This window comes from Chlorocebus sabaeus, chromosome 10 (assembly GCF_047675955.1).
Source record: "Chlorocebus sabaeus isolate Y175 chromosome 10, mChlSab1.0.hap1, whole genome shotgun sequence".
Taxonomy (NCBI): Eukaryota; Metazoa; Chordata; class Mammalia; order Primates; family Cercopithecidae; genus Chlorocebus; species Chlorocebus sabaeus.
In genome coordinates this window covers 34,957,626-34,966,287 of record NC_132913.1, presented here as the reverse complement: position 1 = coordinate 34,966,287, position 8,662 = coordinate 34,957,626, and positions in this window count along the sequence as shown.

Sequence of the window (8,662 nt, the reverse complement as noted above, 5' to 3'; positions counted from 1 at the left end):
CAATATTAACCCAATCTTCATAAGATCTCATCTGGGTAGTATTGTAATTCCCATTTCATACATGGGGAAATTGAGGCACACGGAGATTTTTTTAGCCTCTTGCCCAAGGCCCCACAGTTCATGAGTGGTGGAGCCAAAATATCAGACAGGCCTGACTCATCCCTCACTCCAAGCTCCTAGTACACTTTCTATTATCTGGGAAGATCCAAGGGCAGGAGACAAAATCAGGCAAGCGTGGCATAAAAATTTCCAGAGAGTCAGGGAAGATCCAAGCAGGCACTTGTGGCATCCAGAGAAACATAGCTGAGGAACTAGGGATGGGAGGTTGGGGGGATATGGAGAAGGGGGAGAGGATTGTCCTAATAACTGAGACTTTCTAAATAGCTTAGTACTCTCACTTGCACTATTTGGAGCATTAAAATTTCTAGTCCTTAAAATGAGGCAGATGAGAATTACTTTCCCTTTGCAACTAAGCTGTCAGAAACAATAGTCTCCACTTGCTGCCTTCACTTTCTCTTCTAGTCTTTCAGCCTAAGGCAGCCTGACTCCCAGCTTTTCCCTTGGTCAAGGTTGCCAGTGACCTTGCTGGACATATCCAGTGGAGTCTATTCAGTCCCCAATGCTTGGCATTGAAGAGCTGTGCACTTTTCGTTTGTTGAGCTGCTTCTTCCCTGCCCAGATAATCTTGGCCTGAAGGAGGAGACTCTCACCCTTTATCAAACATGCCCTCAAATAATCTACTCATTCTTGAGGCCAAACCTCATTCCTCCCCTCGTCTTTACAGTAGCACGTTCCTATGGCCAATATCAGGCCTCTCCACTGTTTCAATTCTTTTTCCCTATTCCTTTGAATAATAAGGACATAAGTGATTTTATATGTAGTCTCTGACTTGTAGTCTACAATATGGAAATCTAAAATGGGGGTGTTAACTATCATCTATTGAGCCCACATTGTGGTACTTTATACAGAGTAATCAATTTTCACCATGAAAAATCCGTGAGGTATGATGCATACTATTTTTATTATGCAGATAAGGAAACTGAAGCTCAGAGAGAAAATTAACATTTATCCTGCAGGAAAGGAGCCTGGATTCAAATACAGGTCTTTGGATACCCTGGTCATTTTGACACCAGAGCCTATGTTTTCCTACTCCCTCATGCTGCCTCTTATAATTTACAAATTGTATAGCATAGGATCAATAGCTTTGTCTGCAATAACATGAGTCTGATTTGCATTTGTGTATTTGTTTGTTTATTATTTATTTACTATTATTGCCTTTGGAATGCAGCAGAATCTGGCTGACTGATTAAGGAAAATTTCAGACTTGTTTCCCAATTGCCCAGGATGTGAACAGCCAAAGAGCTGAATTCTATTTGGATGCCTGAGTGCCTCTTTCTCTACAATTTGTAGCCGGAATCTATCCTTAATTAGAACATCCCTGGGATTTTATAAGGAGGGAAAAATGCACTGATGAGATTACAGATCAATAGCTGTTCCACAGGACACATAGATATAGAGCAAGCAATAGTTCAGAGATTAGAAATTGCAATCCAGGCATGAATGCACCTTGGAAAAACACATATTTTATCCCACCCCGCTTTGGGATCATTGAGTGTCACTGAAGCCAATAAGTTAAAACTTAATATGTGAAGCTTAATGGGCAAAACAGCAGATTAACGGAGGAAAACGCGAGGAATTTCTTGACCTGGTAATTTGGAAGGAGAGTAGGTGAGGTGTGTAAATTACAGAAAATTCAAAGGTGAGTCATTTTGGAAATGTATAGTAGGCATATATCACACTAACTGCAGCTCAGAATTGTGAGCCTCACCTCTGAAATCCATTAAAACAGGGCTTCCTAACATTTTTACCACTTTAATACTTGCATCGTTGTTTGCTTGATTTTGTCATATGTGGTCTATGTTTATTTAAAACTTCAAATGAATTATAATGATTCTTTCTCTGAAGTTTTAATGATGCTCCCTTGAGGTAATTAGAGGCACTTTGTGGTGGGAAGCGTCCCAGGGCTGGGAATTATGGCATTATGGAAATGAAACCCATGTGCTACCTCGTTCCATTTGTAATTCAGAAGGAACAGTTGGACGTAGTGTTTAAGAGCTGAGGCAATAAAGAAAGGAAACTCAGTGTTCCGATGGACTGGTTGGAAAAGACATGAAAAGAGTAGGCTTTGACTTTCTTGCCCAAGTCTAAGTAAGAATTAGTGCTGTCATTGCAAGAAAGGAAATGACTATGGCATCCTATTCTATCAGGAACTTAATCCCTCCCCAAGTTTTGGGACATTATGTCTAGGAGTTCATTCATTCAATAAATATTAATATTTATTAAGGGTCTATTATGCACCAGGCTCTGTGTTTCACAGTGGGCGTTCAGTGATGAATCAAGCAGAATTTTTGTCCTCAAGAAACTGACATTCTTGTAAGATAAACTGACAACCAACAAGTAAATATGGTACTATGTCAGAAGGTGCTGAGTGATATATTTTTTAAAAAAAGAGGTAGGGGGTGATAGATTTTGATGGAAGGAACGCTTTTGTATACAGAGTGATTTGGAAAGGACACTCTCAGATCATACCGCTTGAACAAAGGACCAGTTTGCACCAAAATTCAATGGAGCAAAAAATAGCAAGCACAATGTACTATAAGCCTAGGGCATAGGGTGACTAAGAGAGACAGTTCGCCAGAATGTCTTTGGAATTTCATAATTCCTTTGGCTTTACCATTAAACTAATATTTAGAAAAAGACCTTGAGCTCTCATAGGGTCTCATCGCCAGAAAGTTATCATTCCCTTGGCTTGAAAGTATGTAGAGTTCTAGTTTTGCTAGTAATATAAATCTGTGATAGTAAGGACCACGGAACAAGCCCAGTTTGGACACTGATTCAGTTTATTATTGTACGTTGTCCCCAGTGATGACAGGAACAAGCAAGGCAATTATCCAACTCCAGGGAAAACCAAATCGAGATGCTTGGACCACACAATGCACAGTAGTCATTCTTTTTGACAGGTTGTCATGGTGTGTTAAATAAAATTTCTCATCTAACATCCGAGGGTGAGAAATAACATGGGACAGAAACTTCAGCAAGAACAGGTTAGGTTATTTTGGGGGAAGTTTTACCTTCAGGACAAAATTACTTATATACTTAACGCCAATTTTTTTTTTTTTTTTTTGAGATGGAGTCTCGCTCTGTTGCCCAGGCTGTCTTCTTATACCCACATCTTCTTTAGTATATTTCAGAATTTTGCCTTGATTAGGAATTAATTGTCTGCAAGCAAGAGAACCCCTTCTTAAGAAAAACTGGATAAATTTATTAGGAGGATACAAGACAATAGCATGAAACCCAAGGGAAGAGAGTCAGTTGGGGGCTCACAGGATGCTGGAGCTTTCACTAGAAAGTCATAAAGAAGGGAGTTATTTTCTCCAGATCTCTGGAATCTTGTGGCCTCTTGTTTCTGCCTCTCTCTGCTTATCCTCTTCATTTGTGTGACTCTAGAGAGTGGTTTTCTATATTTTTCTGAGCACAGGGTTACTCCTGCTTCTGTCTTTACGTTACTTCCTTGTTCATTCTTAAAAAGAGACTCACTAGAACTAGTCCTGCTCAATGAATAAATATGTGTGAAAAGCAGGTTATAAATAAATATACGTAGTATAATCCTCCTCTATAAACAATTTTAATATGTGTATGTATGCTTAGAAAAAAAATCTAGAGCAAAACGCACTAAAGTGTTTTTAATAGTTATCTCTAAGTGATGGGATTATGGGTGATTTAAATGCTTTTATTTGAGTATATGTGTACTTTTCCATCATTAGCATATGCTATATTTGTAATTGTGAAAAAATTATTGAAGAAAAAGTAAAGGTAAAATACATATGGTAAATCCCAGCAGTCTAGGACTAAACCCAAGAATGGAGCAGGTATGTGCCAGGTCTTGGGTATAGGGAGGGAGGGCTTAAATTACTAGGGAATACGGCAGGAGAGACTTCACACACACACCCAGAGTGGCTGGCTCTTTATTTCTAAATGTATTTGTTTTCAAGAAAACCCTCTCAGATAGCTGTCAGTGCCATTACAGGAATGGAATTTGTCGACAGTGATTACTGATGCTCATCAGATCTCAGGATTTTCTCTCCAGTTCCTTCTTGCCTTACTTGTGCAACTATCAACTGTGTTATGGGAGATTCAGTTGGTCCTAGAGAATCCCACATATAAAGTTGAGGCCCTGAGTTCAATCTATTCCCTGACTTGCCCCACTCTGGGAGACATCAGAGTGAATTTTGTAGGTTCCTTTCTTTCCACAAGACACCACCTAAACAAACTCCTTAGAGCCTTTCTTTGGCTCTTGGCACTCCCTGGATCGAGCCCATGCCACCTAGCATAGGAGAGAAAGCCCTCTGTGCCCTGGCTCTACCTACTTGCTGGCTCATCCCTGCCCCTCTCCCCTTCCACTTTGCACTACAGTAACAAGGAATTGTTTGCAGTTCTGTAACACACCATGGCATCTCACACTCCTTGCATTTGTACATGCTGCTCCTTCCTTCTGCGATGCTCTTCTCCCTTGTCTGCTTGGATCCCTTCCCTTCCTTTCTTCTGCTTAGATGTCACATCTTTTGGGCAGATTTCTTTGAAAGCTCAAATGGAAACTTTATTCTGTTTGTACCATTGTACCTTGAAGCACTCCAGCTTTGCTTCTACAAAGTTTCACCAAAATTTGCTTACATGCCTATCTCTCCTCCTAGAGGAGAGGCAGAAACTAGCTCCTTGAGGGCAAGAACTGTTTCCTTTGCTTCCGTCTCAGTTATTTCTACCTCCTAGGTGCTCAAAAAATGTTTATTGAATGGAATAAATGAATAATTTCAACTTGGACTCCTACAAATGTTGCCTATCAGAAGGTACAGTGGCTTAGAGTAAAAGGAAAAAGGAGAGGATATACTATAAAAGAGGCTTTACAGACATTATTTCCTTTAATCTCTCAACAGCCCCATGAGATTTTTATCATTCATCCCACTTTACAAATGAGGAACTGTATCTCAGAGAGGTCAAAAAACTTGCCCCGAAACACGCTTCTAGAAAGTGACAACTAGGATTTGAACCTGTCTCTAATGTCAGTGTTCTTTTAAGTACAGATTCTGTGTGAATCTAAAACCTTCATCTGCTGCTTATAAGCCATGGGACCAAAAGCAGTTCATTTAACTACTTAAAGTCAGATTTTCACTTCTGTAAAGCAAATTAAACTCTAAGAAAGTAGTATACAGGCTTTGCAGGTAAGTCTAATGTGTAACCAGGGAGTGAGTACTAAGAAAGTAGTACCTGCAAAGCCTTTATAAACTACTTGCGTGTTGTTTTCACACCCAGAGATTCTGATATGGGTGTGGGGTGGTACCCGGACATCAGGATTTTTTCAAATATCCCCAGAAGTTTCTAACATACAGCCAGAATTAAGAAGCAGTGTTCCAGCTCAGTACTTCTTAAACTTTAATGTGCCTGTAACTCACCTGAGGATCTTCTAAAATGAAAATTCCAACTCAGTAGATTCAAGGTGGGGCTCTAGAGTCCGCATTTCTAACTGGCTTCAGGTGTGGCTCTTGCTGCTGGTTTTCACACTACACTTCAAGTAGCAAGATCTAGAGTAGAAAGCCTGCACCCTAAATGACCAATCTAAATTACCAAAACAAAGATAGTGCTGGCTGACATCTCCTCTCTTTAGACAAATGCACTTGCTCTGGCCTATTCAATTCAGTTTCTGTGGATCTATAGTCTTCAGCCCTCAGTGGCCCTGACAAGGTCTGGCAATCGGCTCTAGCTCATCTCTTGATAGGTTTCCACAGGTGAGGAAGCCAGGTAGGAGAATACCTAGCTTGGGGCACAATTGAAAAAGGACCTTGTGCAGACAATCAGGGCAGCAAGTAGTACCAACCAAAGCAATTGGGAATCCAGCATGAACCACAGTGGAGGGTGTGGCTAGCCTGGTCTTTGTTTAGTGCCAAATTGTCTGGTTGGTTAGGATCTAAAGATAGTACAGTAAGGGTGCGTTAATTGGGCAAGGCGATTGAAGGCAGGAGATGAGAGACTGTTAAAGTTTAGCCAAGGGCTTAAAAGGGCCAAGATGGCTTCGCATGAGGCCAACCTGTCAACAATCATTAATTAATCAATATGCAGCTTTTCACTGTCTGTTTACTACCTCCCAATCCTAAACCGGGTGGGTGTCATGCGGCAGGGAGTGCGGGGCATGAATGACTTGTGTAAATGCCTGTGAGTCAGAGAAGAAACCTGGCTTGCAGAAGCCCTGCTGTTTTCCTAGAGCCAGACACTGAGTCCCTAGTCAACCAACACTTCACCCCAAAGACCCATGAGTGATTTATAGATGGACAATTGTTATGCCTTGGTCAAGCAGTCCACTAAAACTCCATGTGCACGCTGCTGGACAGACGAAGATGCAGTTTAGAATGTCCAGTGTTCATATTACCAATGAGAGGGACAGTTGTTCTTTACAGGCAGTAAGAAAGGAGCAAATTTAGGTAAATTAGGCATGCAGGAGAAATTCCTCCCCCAGATTTGAGGAGCCTCCGATCATTTCACTTAGGAAAGAACTTCAAAACCTTATTATCTGCAAATTTCAAAGTTTTCTTTCAGGCTTCTATTCTGCTTGGCCTGGAGGTAGGGCAGGACTCAGATGGCCTCTCAGTATGGCCTTCCAGCCCCAAGTTTCGTTCTGTTTATGGATTGGAAAACCCAACACCTTCACTGCTCAAATATCCTAGACACGCAATGTTTTGCCACAGATTTGGTAGCAGGAATACCCTAGTTCTTTGTTTAGCCACTTGAAAAGGAGGATTAAAGAGAAAAAAAAAAAATCAGAGACTAGCCACAGATAGATGGCATGGAGATTGTTTTGTAAAGCGGTGCCTCTAAATTGTGCCTGTATTCCTTATGGAAACTAAAGGCAAAGCCAAGTTTGCTTTGTGCAAATTCAGCAGCACTAGGACCCCTTGGCAGAATGCCACCTCGCCCTTGCTTGGGCGGTGTTTGTGCACAGTCTTCCTTGCTTTCTTCCAAGGAACAAACAGGGTGGAAATTCCTGATCTAGCTCTGTATCACCAGTAATCTGACCTGCAGGCTTGTACCTGAATACTGAAACCTTGGGGTTCACTGCTCAAATATAATACTTGGTAAAAGAAGAAAAGGGGTAAAGAGACTCTTCTTAACCTTTGCAAATGTCATGCACTATTTATATAACATTTACCACTTTTATTTTCCACAGCCTGGGATTTTGTGAGGAGAAAGGGGCAGGTACCTTAAGCTAAACTGCATTTCTACAGGTTTAAATTACAGTTTTTCCTCTCTGAGGGCTAAGCTCATTGTATGAACATCATTCTTCAGGGGCTGATTTTGCCTTATAAACAACTTGAATCCTACTTCTTAGATAATTCATGGAACTAGTTTTCTAATAGCTTCATAAGAGAATGTTTTTTCCCAAAATTAAATAAATAAGCTGCCCTGAAAGACAAGTTGCTATCTGTTGGATGGAAGCTTTGAAATTCTTTCAGTCTGGGTCATAGTAAATGCTACAAGTTTTCATTTTCTAATCCAATCTTATTACATAAAATTGTACTTTTACAAAGACTGGGCTCAAGGTTTCATTGTCTTGGTTGTATAACCACTCAAGGCCTAAACCTGACTGAATAAGTTGCCATGTGAAGTGTGGTAAGTATTTTATAAATTCTAGAAAGGAAAAAGTCATAACGTCTCATTTTGACAACCTTCCTAATGCAGGTAGATAAGAAAAATAAACACAAGTCAATGCCACCCAGAGATCAAGAGAACATGAACCTTCAGGAAATGTGATAGACAAGCATACAAATGCTGTGGCCTCATTGAAGGCACTTGTTTCAACAATAATACAGGCTTTATATATTTGATCCTTTAATAAAAATAACATTTTTAGATCTCAAGGTTCTAAACAACTGAAGGGGGGGAGTGTTTTAGAACAAATATACTACACCTTGTTGTAAAATGGCGGGCATGACTACAGCCAGAGTTTGTCAACATGGCAGTGATCAGGCCACCTTTGATCTGAAAGTGATATTTTGTTTGGCTCTCACTGTATTTAAAAATGAATTAGTTGCCACATTTAAAAATGAGAATGTTTCAAATAAAAATACAGATTTCTGGACTCTCTTGAAAAATAGGTTCTAGAAAGAATTAGTGCACATCCCTGCTTGTTCTTGATTGGCTGGAACTAGTACAGTTGATCCTCAGGTGGAACATGTACTCTCTAGATTCCCATAGGTTTGCTGAGGACCACTTTGTTCAGATATGTTGTCTCCTTGGTGCCTGCAGGCCTTTGACAAAAAGCCAAAGGCTGAATGCTTCACTCCAGCACAGGAGTGGCAGGCTGCCCACGAAGTCTCCCAGGTGCTACCTGTGGCAGCTGTTCATCTCTCTCTTCTGCTCTCTGGTGGAGACATTCTTTTTCTTCTTGTGGAGACATTGTAGCATAGATGAAGGATCCCTGAATTGAGGGTCAGGGACTAGTCCTGAGTGATAACTCCTTTTATCTAATTGAGTGAATTCAGAAGCCACTTAATCTTTTGGAGTCTCAGTTTCTTCATCTGTAAAATGAGGGGTTTGTTTATTCAATTGACTCATT